The 20,188-nt window shown below is 38.3% G+C and overlaps 1 pseudogene across 1 annotated transcript in view; it reads left to right on the forward strand.

Moving 5' to 3' along the window:
• Nucleotides 1-20,188, forward strand: part of LOC149229995 (FHA domain-containing protein FHA2-like) — a 92,419-nt pseudogene that overhangs the window by 42,530 nt on the left and 29,701 nt on the right. The window contains exon 2 of the transcript XR_016247978.1: nucleotides 4,219-4,373. The product of XR_016247978.1 is annotated as an FHA domain-containing protein FHA2-like (transcript). The remainder of the gene's footprint in view (nucleotides 1-4,218; nucleotides 4,374-20,188) is intronic.

Consider the following 20,188-nt stretch of genomic DNA (forward strand, 5'->3'; position numbering starts at 1 on the left):
GAGAGGCCGAATTTCAGCCCTAAGGTGGCTGAACAGAGGGCCGAAATTTGGTCCTGAAGTAGCCTCGTAAAACAGTCAACGAACCAGTCAAAGTCTTCAGTCAAACCTCCAGTCAATGCATGTGGTCAATGCTAGTCAATTAGCCAAAAATAGGGATGAAATCTCAGTCAAACAATGTCAAAGTATCTCTGCATTCTTCGGCCCTCCAAGGTTGTCAAAACTTCAGTAAAATAGATGCCGAATTGCCCGAGTCAAAGAAAGTCAAAGTAGCTCCAAGAAAATAGTCAATGCAAAAAGGTTATAATTATTTTTGAGGTATATCTAAACCCTCCATCCTCACGACTACTAACAATATTTTCATAGAGATTAAATGGAGGTTTTAATAAATTAAAAAATGAGAATACTTTTATATATACACATATGAAATTTATATAATATAAATAATATTATAAACTTTAAAGAAATAGGATAGATGCATTTTAACCAAGGATCCAAGCGATGAGAAAGAAAAGTGATTGACAATGATAGAAGAAAGATAGTGCGTGATTCTTTTAATTTTTTTATTATTCTATTTTCTTTAACATGATTGATCCAAAACATAGGTTTAATATTTTACAACCAATTATGTTTTTTATTAATTTAGATACTTTCTTAAATACAATACAATGGGATCATATTTAAGAAAGAGAGCGAGATGGAAGGGGAAATAGAGTGTGGGAGAGAGACACACCGAGAGAGAGAAAGGAAGAGAGAGAGGAGGGGGAGAGAGGGAGGGAGAGAGATGGATTTGGAGGGGGAAAGAGAGGGAGTGACAAGGGAGAGATGAAGCTGGAATGAGGGAAGAGAGAAAAGGAGAGGATAAAGATAGGGAAAGAAGGGGAAGAGAGAGACAGGGAGACATAGATATGGAGGGGGAGAGAGGAGGAGAGAGAAAAGGGGAGAGGGAGGGAGATAGTGACAGAGTTGGAGGGTGGAGAGAGAGTGTGTGTATGATGGGGGGAGAGACGGAGGGAGGTGGGAGAGAAGGGGAGAGAGAGGAAGGAAAAAGAGAGAGGAGAGAGAGATGGAGTTGGAAGGGGAAGAAAGACATAGAGAGAGAAAGGTGGAGAGGGAGTGACAAGGGAGAGATGGAGAGTCAGTGAGGGAGAGGAAGAGGGAGGGAGAGAGAGATAGATAAATATGGAGAGAGAGTGTGTATGTTTTGGGAGTGAGAAGGAGAGACAAGGGGAGATAGAGATATAGATGCGGGGGTAGAGAGATAGAGAGAGAGAAGGGAGAGATAGAGAGAGAGAAGGGAAGAGATAGAGAGGGAAAGGAAGAGGAATATATATATATATATATATATATATATATATATATATATATGGGGAGAGAGAGAGAGCATGACATATGTTTAGGGGGGTTGAGATAGAGAGACAAATAAGGAGAGATGGAGGGAGGTATAAATATAGATAGCAGGGGAGAGAGAAAAGAAGAGAAAGATAGAGAAAGTTAGGGAGAGGCAGATAGAGTGAGACAGGGGAGAGAGGGAGGGGAAGAGAGAGAAGTAGAGGGGGAGGGAGATAGACATAGAATGGAAGGTGGAGAGAGACAGAATAAGAAAGAGTCTCACAGAGACAAATACAAATGTAGTAGTTAGATCTAGAAAGTCATGAATATTTTAGATTTTCAAAGTGGTTGTTGATTTCTAATCCTATTTGATCACATGCACTATATGCATTGATTTCAATGTAGATGTCGATTTATAATTCTATTTAATACCTTACACTAGATGCATTGATTTCAGTGTCGATGTTGATTTCTACTCCTATTTTATTGCTTGCACATGATGCATTGGTTTTAGTGTAAATATTGATTTCTAATCCTATTTGACCGCTTAAATTAGATGCATTGATTTCAGTTTAGATGTCGATTTCTAATCATATTTAATACCTTGCACTAGATGTATTGATTTCAACGTAGATGTTAATTTCTACTCATACTTGATTGCTTGCATTAGATGCATTGGTTTCAGTGTAGATATTGATTTCTAATCCTATTTGATTGCTTGCACTTGATGCGTTGATTTCAGTATAGATGTTGATTTGTAATCCTATTTTATTGTTTGCACTAGATGCATTAATTTTATTGTAGATGTTGATTTCTAATTTGATGCAACAAGATATATGATGTACATTAATTTCAAAGTAATTAGATTAATAGTGTGCATTGATTTCAGTGTAAGTACATCTCTACCTCCTCCATCAATATCTCTATCTCCCATTGTCTCTCCTTCTTTATCTCTCCCGCCCGCCCTCGCTCCCCTCCCTCCCCGCCCGCCCCCGCCCCCCCTCGCTCCCCTCCCCCCGCCCCCTTCCCTCTCCCTCTCCCTGCCCCCTTCCCTCTCCCTCTCCCTCTCCCTTCCTCCCTTTCCCCTCCCTCTCTCTCTCTTCCCCTTCTCTCTCTCTCTAACATTTCTCTCTCCATATCTATATCTCTTCCTCCCTCCCTGTCTTTGCCTCTCTCTTCTTCCCTCTCCCCCCATCTATATCTCTATCTCCCCTTGTCTCTCCTTCTCACCCCCAAAACATACACACTCTCTCTCAGTGTAAGCACATAAAAATTATTCAACCATAAATACAATACTTGAATTTTCATCCTAAATAAAATGTTTGCTTCTTGAAACTATAAACTATTTATAATTGGGTACATTCTTATTATTCCCATTTTCCATCATTCAACATTGTTAATTACTTTGCATTCAAACGTGGTAATAGAAAATAACTACCATTGAAAATTATTTGGGGTTTAACACTCCATAAGTCACAATGATTGAATTTCGAGAAAACTACTATTAATATTGGAGAGAAACAGAGACAAGGTATGTTGTTTACTACAGTAGCTCGAGTTAAATATTTGAATGGTCTATGATTCCAACTACTCTTTTCATATGATTGATATGAGAAAATGGAAAAACTAATAGGTGTGACAATAGGAACAGTAGAAGAAAATAGTTTCAGATTGATCGCAATGAAGATTGTTTGTAATTGACTATATTCTTAGTATTCACATTTTCTATCTATCAAAATTGTTACATTGACACTTTGCACTCAAAATTTGTATTTCATCATTTTTCATCATTCAAGTTACTAAGAGTCTCTCTCATCTCAACAAACTGAGGTAACTAAGCAAATTTTAAATCAAATTGACCAAATTAACCTTAGACATATCTAGAATATTTAAAATGATCAAAATAATTAGATGTTCAACAAATTTTGTATGACCGCACACGACTGAAACTAGCCTAGATCCATCTTAACACTGGATCTATCAAGCGCCGAGAGGGATCAAATCTCTCGAGGTGCAAACCTTTCCTCAAGTTTTGCACTCAAAAAATAGGTTTGCACCTCGAGAAATTTGATCCCTCTCGGCGCTTGATAGATCTGGTGTTAAGATGGATCTAGGCTGGTAATAATAGTTCCCCTTAGGGCTAGTATTTGTATTTATCTCTATTTTAATATGTTAATGAGTATAACATTCATATAATAAATACTGTCACTTCTACTAATGTTAATTTTATGATTATTATTACTAGGGGGAGGCACTATTATTATTATCATATTATTAATAACGGTTATGCTTTTTAATAATATTCCTCGTTAATAGCATTTTCTTTATGTATTTTCTAGCTAATTTACCTTAATTATTGTTAACCCGATTTGTAATAATTATTCTTCTCATTAATTATTAATATATTATTAATTATCTAATTTTTAACTAATTAATATCCTAGTTTTAATTATTTTTAATTAATTTTTAATGATTTCTTTAGTACTATATCCTTAATACCTAATGATTAGCCTCTTGTGTTTCGTTCCCTATATTTACCTTCCTCTTTTCTGGTTATTTTTAATTAATATTTAAAAATTATTTTTATTCTAACGTTCTCCTCCAATGGCTATATTGTTTGACTTTTTGACTTGAAGGTCCTTCCCTATTTATTCATAGGGCTTGATCAGATTTTCTTGTCATTTTGTCCTGAAGGTGAACCACACTTGATGGTTCGAAATGTTGACAAGAAAAATCTCATGTGATGGATCTGGAAGATGTACTGCAAGACAATTCATTTGGACAGTTTTATGTATATAGTTTGAGTCCATGATCGGAACATATTTACATGGGCTCTGTTGGTAGTATGTAAGAAAGCTTATTTTTCTAATCCTGCTTTGGTTATCCCAGATCAAAAAGGAGATTTGAGAAGAAGAGCAGACCATGAAGCAGAGATGTTTCAGCAGATGCAAGAAGAAAAAGATGTAGTTTCAGCTGTTGCAACTGTACTTTCAGACCTTTGTGGTCCAGGGGAATGGATGGCAATGGCAAAACTTCATTCTGAGGTCAGCAATTTTTTCTCAGATGTTGGCAGCAAGTGTAATGATTTCATGAGTAGGACTTGTAACTAACTATATCAAGAAAAAGGACTGATTCTGTTTGTTTTTCATCAGGATTTGACAGGTTTAGAATCTAGACAAACACCATAGCTTCTCAGGTTAACCAAAATTGGATAACTGTAGATATAATCAGTCATTCATGTTATGATTTATGATCCTATTTCCTGGTATAGGTGGTCTTAGCGCCAAGGTAGATCTCTAGAATTGGATTAAGTTCTGAATATCAAGACCTTACTCAATGAAACCAAATTAATATGGCTTCAAGATTCTACTATGGCACTTGTAGAGGATGATTAGAATATTAGAAACATAGTATCATTAACAGTTTTACTCTATGGGCAACTGGTAGTGAATGTGAATCTGATATGTGTCGAAGGAAGAAGATATTGCAAGCTAAGTAGGCTTGACTCCCACTGTAAGGAGGAAGGATGAACCTAGAAAACCTTTCAATCTGCACAGGAAATAGTTTAAAAGGTTCAAGGAAAAAATGGAAAGGTTGCAGATGAACCTGTGCCTTACCCAGAAAAAAAACACTTTTGATATTTTTCATACAAAAGAAACATTTGAGAGGGACTTAAATATACAGAATATCTATCTTATATATATATATATATATATATATATATATATATATTGATTGAAGTATTTAGGCTTTATATGTTAAGAACAAAGTCAAGATTTACATTAGATCTCATTATATATTTTTTCAAGGAGCAACCAATTAGATTCTCAATAAGTTACACCTCAGTGAAAATATCACTTGATACTGGCTACAATGGATATATTCGTGTTTTATCCATTGACTAATTCTTGCATATCTGGGATTGCATTATGCGGAGATCTCCATCATATATCTAACCGTGACATAAAATTTCTTGCCATAGAGAGTAAATAACTTTTAAAAAACTTCAATCTAAATCAAAATATCAATTGATGACATAAGATTTCTTTCTTATAAAGAGTAAATTGTTTCTAGGAAATGCCAACCTAATTCGAATATTGATTGAGACTAACTGTAGATTTGCATTGCCGCTTCTATCTCCCCAATGCCTCGCCGTCGCCACAGAATGAGGTCTCGCAAAGGTCAGCCTCGGCGCGTGCCTTCCAGCCCTTCCACCGAGTCGCCTTCCCTTTCAAGCGATTCCTCTGTCGGCCACTACCCTCGCACTCGAAGTGGGAGAGGCGTCCCTCGTCTGGCTCTGCGCTCTTCACTTTCAGCAGTTCTCTGAACTGCCCAAGGATCACCGCTCACATTTCGGTGGTCTTCTATGAGGAAGCCCAGGAGGGAGAGTCTAGCTCTCATCAGGAGGGCCCGGGCTCTGTCACTGTTCCGTATTTGAACTTACAGATGGGGATTGGCAGGTCATCTTTTAAAACGTGTACATTGATCTTGGTTTTTTTGTGTATTATGGCAACATGGAATTGCAAAGATACATGAATCAATCTATGAATAATGCCTTGGATGGTACCAAACTTACATTTACATCAGCTCTTTTTATCAAAAGGTTTTCTTCATTTGTTCAGAAGTTTTTGATCTTTTAGAATCCTTCTTCATTTCCCAAGCTTACTTCTACAGTTATCCAATGGGTTTCATATGCATTATTTTTTTGAAACAATCAAAATCTCTAAAAAAGTAATACAATACATGGTTACAATATTCAACTTTGACAGATTACTAGTAAGCATGCAGCAACCCTGTTTCCTTCCACTTCATTGTTCGCATAGACATTGCCATAAATTGCATAGACATGTTTTAATTTTTGTAAGCAGTGATTACAAGATAGTAGATACAAAATAACCAAAATATGGGGAACCCTACTGGGGAATTTGTTATGGCCCTGTCACTTTTGTAATTATCTTCCCTCAGGCTCACAAAAGATATAATCTCCTTAAATTGGAATTCTGGAATCTTGCATAATTTGTGGACTAAAGATCATTTGTAGTCGGCACAATTCACCATTGATGGATAGCACTCCAAACTTAGCACTGCTTTTCTAAGTGGCATGAGATGGAATCCAGTTTTTACAAATACATTATTTTGCCATTTTTATTTCCTAACATCATTCTCTTGACTGAAGGCAAAACCTTTCTCCCTGTGAAAGGATGAGCTCAAATTATAAAATTTTATTTGAAGGGGCTCCATCATTCCACCAGCTCAATTCACATGCTCCAAGACCTGCATCCTTAAAAAAACATCCTTCTGATAGAATGTTCGTTTCCCAAATCTTGTCACCGCCTCCACCTCTTGGGATTCCTAATTTCCTCCCGTCAAAGTTGTGGCACCTTTGGGCAGGTTGTCAACCTGAATATTCCACTTTCCATAAATTTGCTGTATACTAATCCAATGTGGAAAAATTCAACCTCTGGAATAAATCGGCAAGGGTCCGGAAATTGAAAAAGTCGTTAAGTCAGGTGGTTTTTGAAAAAATCATCGAAAACACGGCAAAATTAAAAAAATACAAAAATATTCATTTAAAAAAAATTAGCATCCAAAGTGTCCACAACATCAAATAAAGGCATTTCCACATAAATATGAAAAGAAAGCTAATATATAATATGTATAAGAAGTCTAGTGCTATATCACATATCAAAATAGTGAATCAAGTCCTGACTCAGTCTCAATTCTCAAGAGTCAAAATATCAACAAAAAGTATAATAAATGTATATCATGAGTCATCTACATGTCATAAAGTAATCAGCCACTGAGATCCTCTACCTCTTTTTATGGGAATATGGAATGAATTTGCCTTTTCCTTTAGAGGAAGAAGGCCCTGCCCTTGGGGCTACAAATGGACTTTGTTGTCCTCTAGAAGCAAAAAAAGGAGGTGGCCTCTGTCCTCTGCTGCTGCCCATCCTAGATGGTGTCTCCTCCTTGTCCTCCTCTGACTCCTGACCCTGCTCCTCCTCCTCCTTTGACTCCTGACCTTGCTCCTCCTACCTCCTCTGCCTCTAGTGCCTCCGGATCCACATCTAACCAATCAGGGATTGAGTCCATGACAGGCCTCTCAGCCTCAACCCTCCATGCAACAGTGGTGTCAATATTGTCCAATGAGATGGCTTCCACATCAGGGTTTTTTTTGAAGTTGTCTCACCCACAATCAGAGATTGTAGTATATGTAGACCATGTCATTGAGGCGTTGGGACTCCAACCTGTATTAGGGTCATAGATTGTAAATTAGTACTTAGAAAATTTAAATATTAAAAATAATAAATTATAATTTATAATGAATTCAAAAATTTAATTCATTTTTTTTTACTTATTGTGCTTTTTGTTGTGTATTTTGTCAAATACACTCTCGTTGCGCTCACACCCAGAGGAATTGCATGGTTAGCCGAACACTCGAATGGCGAACTTTTGGAGATAGGGTACTCTGCCACCATAGCTTGTCCACCAAACATCTACAAGTTAAAAGAAAAATGAGAAACATGAAAAAAAAGTTAAAGCATTGAAATTCTAAACTTGAAACAAATTATGAAGAGACAATGAATTATGAAATTTGAAAGTTGAAACAAACTGAAGCTTACCTAGCATTTTGGTTGTCCTATTCTTAATAGCCATGGTAAAACCAAATGTGCAACCTGCCATCCTATATATCTCCATTTCTTTAGAAATTTCTTCACGTTTTTGCTCAGATGTCACCATCCTCTCAACACAAGTGAGGAATCCATTCATAACCTCGACTTGCAGCATGAATGGGGCGATGGAGGGTATTGTTCCATCACTCATCAATCACTCTCCATACCAACTATTGTTTCTCAAACCCCTCGTTCTCCTTATCTTCATAATAGGCACGAATGGCTTCTTTGGCCCTATCCATGGCCTCATACAAGTAGCCCATTGTGGACTTGTCTCCATCAACCAACCCAAGAACCCTTACCAAAGGTTCCGTAATGGCACACATGTCCTCCACTCCTGCCAAAAAGCTCTGATCATATGAAACTACTCTGCATATGCCCTCTCCCTTCGGTTTGCAGCTAATAGATAAAGCACACCAATCTTGTGAAAGAAACATGCTCTTCACATCCCACATAGAATTCAACAGGGACTGAAGAGATATGAAACTAGTGGCAAATCGTGTAATGGAAGGATGCACCGACTCTTTGTTGTTGGTGAATCTTCTCATCAAGCTAAGCACAGATGCATGATTGTATATAAATTTTGTTATGCTCTTGGATGATTCAAGAATATCCCTCACGAAAGGAATCTTACCTATATCTTCCAACGCCAAGTCAATACAATGTGCAACACAAGGTGTCCAAAACAAGTTAGGATACCTCTACATAAGTAACTTGTCAGCAACAACATAATTTGTAGCGTTTTCTATTATGACTTGGACAACATTTTGTGGACCTACTTGCTGAATGAAGGTGTCCAACAACTCACATAATAAACATGCATCTTTAATTTGTGAAGATGCATCAACAAATTTCATAAACGTTGTCCCCTTGGGACAACTAACCAAGAAGTTAAGGGGGGTCCTACCCTTTTGGTCAGTCCAACCATCTGACATGACTGTGCATCCATTGTGTTCCCATGGTGCCCTAAACTCCTCCAATCTAGTAGTACAATCAACCTTTTCTTTTTGAAGAAGAGGCTTTCTCAACTCTGCAAAGGTAGGGGCTTTGTACCCCGAGCCAACAACAGCAACAACATCAAGCATGGTTGGTAGAGTGGGTTGGTCTTAGCAATGTTGAAAGGAACATCACTCCATAGAAGACACTTGCTGACCAGCTTGTCAACTTCCTCCTTTTCCTTTTTTTTAAGTGTCGATTTGATGCCAAGTTGTGCACCAGGTGTGGTTCTAGGTACAAAAACAAACAAAAAAATGAGAAAGCTGAGGGGTTGGGCCATGTGGGTGTGGAATGTGATGCTGAAGAACCACTCTCACTTCCCCCCACTCTTGAGGCCCCTACAAGTTGGCTTTTTACAACTGACCTGTTATCTTTGGCATCCTCTTTATCAGCCACTCTTTGCCAAAGTTCGTTATTTTGCCTCGAAATTGTCCCAGATGGAATTTTAATCTGTTGACGCCCCCTGACATATGCTTGCCACACAATTTATAAAACAAATATTGTCTATTGACCCCCCCACTGTCGGGTATAGGATTAGGTTCACCATATTCTCACATAGGGTCCAAATTCCTCGACATTTTGTTTGAATCTTTGAACTTGAATTTGAACCTATGGCACAAAAAAATTTGAATTTTTTTTTAAAATTGCCCATTACATAAGAAACAAACACAAATGTAATTGTTAATTTTAAATTTTAAATGCCTCTTCTCACTCACTTGAACACACTCAGATTCACTAGTGAGTAAACAATGGTTTGACTTTTTGATTCTTGAAACATGTAAACAATCTAAACATTTTGAAGTTTTGATTCAATCTAGATTCTAAACATGTTTTGATTCAAATTTCTAAGCAAAAACAAGCTAAAAACAAAGTAATAGAAAGATTTGAGAAGCTATTTGTGTTACAAAGACAAAGAGAAATTAAAATACATACCTAGTAACAACAAATCGACACCCTGAGTCTCTCACGTTGAGTAGTGAACAAATCTACAAATCGACACCACAAAACTAGTAAATCTCCTCCTCTTGGGCGATGACAAACAACTCCTCTCTCCACAGGGATGAATGGCAGAAAGAAAAGTGAAAAATGAGTGAAATTTTCGGCTCTTTCCCTCACTTATGCGCGGCCTAGACGGGCTTCACAATTTTTTCAATCGACTCTGATAAAATCATGACTTTTCGATAAAATCCCGATTTTTTTGTTTTCCAGAAAGTCACCAAAAAGTTGGCCGATAAAATTGGCTAGCTCAAAAAATCAGACTTTGCTGATTTTATCGCGACTTTTTCCACACTGTAACTAATCTCCTTAAATTCTAAAAAGGACTGTAAGGATTCATAAAGCTGATCCTTTAGCGATGGATCTTTTGATTTTCAAAGGTCCTCCATTTAGAAATTTATGATAAACTTAGAATCACCATTCGGATTTGTTTTTTTGCAAGTTCAGCACTGGTGAGACTACATCATGGTCATGTCCAAGAATAACACCCGAATATGGCGTGGAATTGAACCGGTGACTTAACATCAGGTGTGCCTTAACAACGCATTCGATCATTGTCTATCCAAGACCCATGGACAAAAGTACACCCATCACTGTCTATTCTATGCCCCATGGGCTTTTTTTTGTATGTTTGGCAACAGTGAGGCTACATCATGATCGTGTCCAATAATAACACCCAAATAGGGCGGGAAATTGAACTGGTGACTTAACATCTAGGAGTGCATTAACAACGCAACCGATCACTGTCTATCCAAGACCCCATGGACCCTCCATGCGGAATAATTTCACTGTAGCCCAGAAGTCTTAATTTGTTCACCAGAATCCGGAGCTGTTACCTCTGCTGCATTATCTGTGACAGGTGGGAACCCAGTACTATCTCATATTTCCAGTTCTCATTCTACTACCTTTCCCCCTGTTTTACTAGGGTTGCCCATCAAATGGTAGAAGAGGACAATCTCTCTCCCAGTGTAGTGGCATTTGCCAGGTTTGCCCCAGCTTAAGTCCTGATACTGGGCCGAGCCAGTGAGTCGAACTTACCAGCAATGAGCGAGGTCCTTGAGTACTCATGGGTCAGATGTTGACTCACGAGTATATTTAATTTTATTACTTGGTAATTCACACTCACAGGCTCAACCTAAACACCTAGGGGTAGCCAGTTTATAAGCCAAAGTAAACAAATATTAGTCATTTGTGTACATTTTTCTGCTTTTTTCTTTCACAGTTCTATGCCAGCAAAATACCAAGGTTTCTGTCTTACATCGAGGGCAAAGGAAGCAGATGTTATCATCAAAATCATCAAGGCAAATTCCCAGCAAGATGAATATAGTGGCAGCAACAGTTCAGCATCCTTCTAGACTGTTCCAGGAGATAATTTCATCCATATTCAAGCTGCTAAAGTTTGTCTTTGCTGAGTTCTCATCCCACCCCACTCAAGTTTGGACATGATGAGGTAGAATGTTCCCATTTTGAGAAAATATTGAGACTTTCCCAGATGTTTTTTTTTTTAAAACCACAATGGCGGGAGAGAAGGCCTTTGGTTGGAACTATTGCAAGAAGTTGCGTTTGGGGGAAGTAAAATATAATTTTTGTGGCAAGGAATTAAGTGGTGGAACAAACCAGTTAAATTATGACCTTGCTGGAATCCTTGGTTGTGATGCAACTCCCTGCTCACAAGGCCCTTTAAATGTTAAACACCAAACAAACTTTGCTTATGAAGAGGTAAAAAAGAAGGTGAGAAGAACCGTTAAAATTGTGCAGTCATCTTCAAATACACCAGCCTCAAAAAATCTCCTCTAAACAGCCCTAGAAACTACTCATTAACATGAGAAATGTAAGTCTAATTGTCAGATCTGCAATGCACAATATTTGGACGGCAAAGGTACTCTTCATATTACAACATAGTGAAGATACAAGTACATACCATCATCTCATCACAAGCTGGTACAACTTGTCCTATCCGCTTATCACAAGATAGGACACTCCAATTGCTTCCAAACCATAGCTAGGGCATTCACCATTAAAAAAACCCTTAAAAGCAATCATGGTCTAGTAAGGCATCATACCAATCTATTCCTAACCACTCCAAAAGCTCAATGACAAGCTGGCATCAACACCAACAAGTCAATGCTTGATCTCCCACTTACGACAAACAAGTCTTCTAGGAGATACCCCAAGCCTACATCACACAAGCCTTTAGTCTTCTTCACTCCTCTCTAGTGCTCATGTTTTAATCTAGGGTTTACATTACTCAAATCCTATTCCTTCTTGCATCACACAAGTAAAAAGGATCCAAAACAAACCCTAGCGCTAGCCTTCCAAGTTTATTTTCCATCTAGGGTTTGCATCCCACAAACCCCAAGTCTTCTTTTCTTGCATCACACAAGCACCAAGTCCTCTAAATAATTTTACAATGGAATATCAAGAATACACTTGTCATTAGCATAAGCTCCAAGTCTTCTTCAAGCTTAAACTTTAAGCATCACACAAAGCTCCAAGACTCCTCTACTTGTCTAGTGATCTTTTTTTTTGGTTCAAGGGTTTACATCACACAAAACCTAGGTTTTTCTTCTCTTGCATCACACAAGTATGTAGCACTAGCATTAATCGTCATGTCTCCTCTAGGATTTATATCACAAACTATAGGTATTGCTCCCTACAAGATTCTCCAAGACAATTATAAAGAATAATGAGTGCATCAATAGTCGTAAGTAATGACAATGGCTCTTTCATCCCTTTATGTAGATAGGTGAGGGTGGCGAACATAAAACATGGACCAGGTCCACACAAGTAACCCTAAACCTAGGTCAACAAAGCAAACCCAGATGAAGTGATCTACATTACAAGGATGGCAAGTGTCAAACTAGGGTTTCACCCAAACCTAAGGTGGTGCACCCTCCAATCATGATGCCTCTTTGAACAAACCACAACACTTCTCCTCGAAGATGGTGTGCTATCCAACACATTGTTAGCCTAAGCCTTCCTTTCACATAGTGGTTCATTCTACAAGCATTCCCATGCAAAGTGCTCCTTCTCTAGTTGTGTTCCTCATGTCCTTTAGTGCCAACTCTCCTCAACAATTGTGCCAAGGTAATTACTTGCTCCAATGCTTTTTCTTAATGTGTCCAAGTCCACGACAAGCCTACATGAAGTATGCTTCTCAATCCAAACATCTTGAAGCAAAGCATCAAAAATCTCCAAAGTGTATGTCACATGGTCCCATTCTTTTAGGGCTAAGTGCCCTCCTCCAAGTGCCTAACACTCATCATCCTAGGTGGATACCTATTCTAATCAAGCAATTGACTCCCCCATTCGAGTTAGTCATCATGCCACATAGGATGGCAACCTCCTGTTAGAAAATTAGAAAGGCAGAAAGATTTTCTTATACTTGATAATTACTTGTGATGTTCTTGATTTGTTATTACGATTGTTTATACCTTCTTTATTTATATCATCAAGCAATTACCAAAGCAATAGCACATAAAAAAATGGACACCAGATGTAGGCACTAGGCTAGGGAAAAACCCCCCTTGAGGGGAAAACCCAGTCAAGAAAATTCTTCCGTTCAATTGTATTCTTTGAGACTCTTCACCCTAGACAAAGACCAGACCTTCCCTCCACACCAAGTCAGCCTCCCAGATCTTCGAGCTCCTTTCCAACAACTTCGACTAGGCAACAACTTCCGCCATTAGGCAACTTCCGACACCAGTGAAACTTGGGAAGACTTCGATTTCCCAATCTAGGGCACGAAACAGAGAGATAGAGGCACCAAGATTTCGTTTTTCTTCTTCTCCTTAAACTCCACCCAACTTGCACTTCCTTTTGGCTTCCCGGTTTCAGACTTCGAACTTCCCAGCTTCCTTAGAGATATCGAACTTGCTTGAGTTGAAGTGGTCAAAATGAATTCACTTTGCTTGTATTTATAGGCTCCATATGAGGTCGAATTAGTGTCCTTAGGCCGACTTGATGTGGAGGATACATAAATTACATTTGACTCAATACTTGACCTTTTTACATGATTCAAAAGCCCAAGAAGGGTCTCTTTAAAATTACAATGACTTTATTGACTTAGAATAAATCCTAAAAGTCCTCAATGGGGACTTTGACCTAAAACATGGTGACCAAGCATGAAACCCATGCTTTAATAAGTCACAATAATAATAATAAAAATTCTTGTTTTTATTCTTTTGACAAGTACATTACAAGTTGACTCAAATACATTAAATGTCTTCCGTACCTAGTTACATTTTCCAACGCTCCCTCTTAACTAGGGAGGTATTCATCATATACAAGTACAAGGAAGATCTCAACTATATGAACTATGAAGAACCTTAGGCATCACAATGCCATGGACTAGATTCCTGACCAGGGAAATCTATCCATTGGTCTCTCAACAATTTAGGCACCGCAATGCCACAGACTATGTTCCTGACTATTGCAATCTATCCAAGTGGGAATAAGGTGGACTCAAGCTTTTAGCCCCTCTAGGTACCATCAGGCTTACTTGCTAACCACCAACCCAAAGATCCAGATGTGTATCCAAAAACAGAGCTCTATAATCAACACCACCTTTCCAACTTCGGGGCCTAGACATCAACACAACGTGCCAGCGATATGTCCTCCTAGACAATGCTTCATTCACAAAGACTCAACACTCCTTGATCTAGCAGATCAATCTCTCCCAATCAAACTGATTGGTAACCAACATGCTATCAAAACTTTAGAGAGATTCCCTGTACAAACACAACCCCCATCAATGATATACTTTCATATGTACATAATCAAATACAAACATCCGAGGTCTAGATGTTGCTTCTCAACTTTTCATAGTAGGACTATCAATCGAATCTCTGACAGAAGATTCCTCAATCATACACTTTCCTTTCCTACTTCTCATGCAACAACATATCCTCCGAAATTCATTCTTCAATCAAAACCAAGCTATTCCCTCCCTCTCAACCAGGGAGCATCTCTTTATCTAGACTCCCTCTTAATCTTAGGGAGATCTCTTATATTCAGGCTTCCTCAGGGAGATCATCTTCTGCTTTTTCGTCATCGGAGAATCTTTCGTGGCTTCCAACCATTTCATCAGAGTTATCATCATCCTCATCATGCTTACCATATCAATGAGCATCTTCAGCATATTGAAGATTGTGTACCTGCACAACTTAGATAGCAAGTACAACCAAATCTATAGAAGCATGAAGTTAGCCATATTAGAATCATGGAAGCATTTCAACTTTATACATATCAGATACCAAAACTTAATTACAAACAAGAGACATATACTCTTCAACATATTGCTAGGGACTTTGTCATAAACCCTAGACTACTTCATAACAACTTTCATTCCATCTAGGTTTTCAATGTTTCTTTCAAAGGGTGCAACATACCCTTCTACAACATATAACAAACCCTAGAAACAATTGAAAAATATAAATCTACAACGCATCTAACAACTTCAGAGTTCAAATGTTAGATTTTCCACTATGGTTGCTTACAAATCCTAGATTTCATACAAGAGAATTAATCAATCAAAACCAATCACAGCTTAGTCATTAACATGACCAAATTTCACTAGGGTTAGTTGCAATCCCTAGATTTTCAATCAACCATCAATTACAACTAGAACTCAGATTTCAACAATCTTACACAAATCTCAAATTATCATATTGTCATCATACATAAGAGATTTTTACTTCTTCTAAGGTTTAACTCAAAAACCCTAGAATTTCATTTTCACAACCTCAACAATCCTTATAAATAGATCTCAAATCGTTATGTCATACATACTAGAGAATTTAACTACTACAAGGGTTTAGCTGCAAAACCTTACATTTACCAAACAACATCAAACTTTGACTAGGGTTTTAGTTCCAAACCGTAGGATTTATGACCACTGACAAACAGGTCAACTCATACATCTAGGACTTCATCATCATGCATAGGCATTTCATATAATGTGTTAGTCAAACCCAACCTCACACATATCAATAAAAATTAGACATATAACAAATTTGATTAGACTAGGGTTTGATTAGACAAACATACACATACCAAGGAAATCAATTCTAAGACATTATAAGGGTCTTGGTTACACATTCCACCAAACCCTAATGAGTTAGGGTTTCAATATAGGAACATAGCAAACCCAAAATCACCAATACTTCAAAGGTTCGAGACTTTAGACTTCATCATTCAACCCTAACAAGTTAGGTTTTCCTGATCATACCCAAAATCCTAAACGTGACATCATTAATAAGACTTCAAATAACATTTCTCAATATCCCTAAGCAGTTTAGGGTTTCATACATTCATATTAACATACCCTTAGGTTAGGGTTTTCTAGAGAACCTGTGTAGTGTTCTATAAAGAATATGAGTGGGGTAGATTTATCACTTGATGAATCACCCAGAACAACAATCAATATGATTCAATATAGCTAGACACAACAATTTTAGTAACAGATTGTCAAATGAGTAAACATTTACTAAAGAAGTCAATGTTTTAAAGCATACCTATGTTCCTCGACAAACCTTGTCTTGAGAGGCCCTCTTTCATACTTCTTGAGAATATAGCTGATTTTTTCCTAATCAAGACAATAGAGGGAGATTGGTGATTAGTATTTAACATAATCAAAACTAAATGAGTACATGAAACAAAAACTGAAAGGAAATGAGATACTTATCTTTGGGAGTTGTTGGGGGCTCCCTCCAAAGCTTGAGGGATACCTATAAACTTACAAAAGAAAAATGTCTTTTCCAAAAACATGTTAAAACCCACAAATTCTAAATGTCAAGAATATAAAATAGAATAACTAGGACTAAAAACAAAGGACTTAGTAGTGTAAGTCTCTTATGTCAGATTCTTCGGGTTTGACTTTATTTGGGTCTCCTTCTTCAACGATGTTGGCTTGATCTCTTTCTCTCTTCTTGTTTCTTGGATTGTCGGGACAATCACTCCTGTAGTGATCCTTCTTATGACATTGATAGCATTCTACCTTGGACATGTCAACTTTCCTCCTTGGTCCTTTCGATTCCTTTCTTTTATGTTGAGAAATGTAGGCATTGGATACTCCTCTAGGATTGGAAACTAGAGAGATCCTCAATTCTTCTTGATTGCAGGCAGTCCATAGTTCTTCAAAAGTGAGAGCTTCCTTCCAACTGTTAAGACCTGCAGCAAATGCACCCTAAGTAGGTGGCAATACTAATATAGCAGTGATCACGAGTTCTTTCTCTCGAACAATTTCATCAATGGCCAAAAGATCATCCTTGATTCTTGCTATCTTCACAAAGAAGGAGGCCACTGCGTTTTCTTTAGTCATCTTTGTGGTCCTTAGCTCATTCTTCAAACTTGCTACTTGACCAATGTTCTTAATAGTGAATAGCTTTGACAAGGCTTCATACATTTCTTGAGCATGATTGATGTTGGCTATGAATGGGACAAGGTTGTCCTTTATTCCTTCTACCATTAGAGTCATGGCCACCAATTCTAGATCCCTGAACTTTACTTTGTCAACATCACTGGAGTCTTTTGTAGGCTTCTTTACTTTTCCTTTGACCAAGTCTAGAACCTTGTTCTTTTCAAGGATGAGGTCAATCCTCTTCTTCCAAGACCTGAAGTTTGAAGCTTCTTTATGCTTGTTCTCTCCCTTGATTGTGTTAGGCATCTTCCTTGAATATAGTAGATTCCTTCCCTGGGATAATCCTTTTGAATGGTTCCTTGATCAAGTGCTTGAGACTGCCTTTTTCTTCTTTCTTCACCAAAGCTCTGATACCATGTTAGAAAATTGGAAAGGCAGAAATATTTTCTTATACTTGATAATTACTTGTGATGTTCTTGATTTGTTATTACGATTCTTTATATCTTCTTTCTTTAGTTCATCGAGAAATTACCAAAGCAATAGAACATAAAACAGTGGACACTAGATATAGGCACTATGCCAGGGAAAAACCCCCCTTGAGGGGAAAACCCAGTCAAGAAAATTCTTCCTTTCAATAGTATTCTTTGAGACTCTTCACCCTAGACAAAGACCAAACCTTCCCTCCACACCAAGTCAGCCACCTAGATCTTCGATCTCCTTTCCAGCAACTTCTACTAGGTATCAACTTCTGGCATCAGGCAACTTCCGGCATCAATGAAACTTGGAAGACTTCGATCTCCCAATCTAGGGCACGAAACAGAGAGAGAGGCACCAAGAGTTCATTTTTCTTCTTCTCCTTAAACTCCACCCAACTTGCACTTCCTTTGGCTTCCCAGCTTCAGACTTCGCACTTCCCAGCTTCCTTAGAGATATCGAACTTGCTTGAGTTGAAGTGCTCCAAATGAATTCGACTTGCTTGTATTTATAGGCTCCATGTGAGGTTGAATTAGTGTCCTTAGGCCGACTTGATCTCTTCTAGGCCGACTTGATGTGGAGGATACATAAATTACATTTGACTCAATACTTGACCTTTTTACATGATTCAAAAGCCAAAGAAGGGTCTCTTTAAAAGTACAATGACTCTATTGACTCAGAATAAATCCTAGAAGCGTTCAATTGGGACTTTGACCTAAAACATGGTGACCCAAGCATGAAACCCATGCTTTAATAAGTCACAATAATAATAATAAAAATTATTTTCTTTATTCTTTTGACAATTACATTATGAGTTGACTCAAATACATCAAATGAAGACCAAACCTAGTTACATTTTCCAACACCTCCTAGGTAAGTGAGTTATGTTGGCACTTTACCCAAGGTCAAGCATCATCTCTAATCGAGCCATTGATATGTCCATAAAGTATCACCAAGGAAGATCTAGCACTATCCTAGCTAGGTGACACACAAATCAATTCTCTTTTAATTTGCAATGTGTAAATCCGATGTCTCCACAAAGTTGGAAGAATAGTCCTCCATCATGACATCAACATCATGCCTACTTTGCAAGCATCCATGAGACTCAAGATCACTACCACAATTACAAGTCCACACAGTCGATCATCTAAGTGATCATTGCTCACTAAGGTGTGTCTCTCTTCAAGTAAGAAATCAAGCAATTTGTAGTTCAACCTCTGGATGGTGAATATGTAAGAAGAACAAAAGAAAAGCAACTTGGTTTACACCATGAAACCAAGCTATTCCATCTTCATCATGAACTTACCCTTTGATAGGGGTTTCAAAAGTACGTTGACATGTTAAAGGAACATAACCCTAGACATTGTTTATTGACAAACTATAAAATAGCTTAAGTGTTAAAATTGGCAACTAGGGCCAAACTCCATGTGGGTCATCTTATTAATGGAAGCTGATATTTTTCTTGGATCCCTCTCATTGAGAGGTGTAGGATTGATCTAAAGATCATCCGATTCCGATAAATATTCATGGAGATATGAATTTATTTGTGTTATTGGACAATTCGTCAAGGAGTGCCAGCAACCAAATAAACCCCTCTTGTGCTCAACGTTTTAGTATAAATAGAGGTGGCCTTCAAGTCATTTCAACACACTTGGGATCTCTTCCTCTCTACTTGTCTTTGGGTTTTAGTAGGAGGAGTGATCCTAAGGGATAACGCTGCCCTAATCCAGAGGGCAGAAGTCGGAACTGCTGGGAATAGCCGGAATTGCCGGAACTGCCGTGAAAATCCGAAACTGCCAGAAATGCTGGGAAATGCCAAAATTGCTGGGAAAAGCCAAAACTGCCAGAACTGTTGGGAAATGCTGGAACTTCCGGGAAATGCCGAAACTGCCGGGAAAAGCCGAAACTGCGGGAACTGTCGGGAATAGCCGAAACTGCCGAGAATAGCCGGAATTGTTGGAACTGTCGGGTATAGCCGGAATTGCCGAAACTACTGGACCTGCCGAGAACTACTTGGAAAAGCCGGAATTGCCGGGAATAGCCGGAACTGCCGGAATTGCTAGAATTGCTCGGAACTGCCGGGAATAGCCGGAACTGTCGGGAATCTCTGGAATTACCAGAATTGCCGAAATTGCCGGGAATAGCTGGAATTGTCGGAACTGCCGGGAATAGCTGGAATTGCTGGAACTGTTAGAACTGCCGGAACTGTCGGAACTGCCGGGAATATAGCCAGAACAACCGAGAAAGCTGACGCAGAGGGCAGAAGCCAGAACTGCTGGGAATCGCCAAAATTGCTTGAACTGTCGAAATTGTTGGGAACAACCGAAATTGCCGAAACATGGTGCAACAATGGCACATA

The sequence above is a fragment of the Pinus tabuliformis genome, chromosome J (genome assembly GCF_031772625.1).
Source record: "Pinus tabuliformis cultivar Carrire ecotype Pingquan chromosome J, CPIR1, whole genome shotgun sequence".
NCBI classification, from domain to species: domain Eukaryota; kingdom Viridiplantae; phylum Streptophyta; class Pinopsida; order Pinales; family Pinaceae; genus Pinus; species Pinus tabuliformis.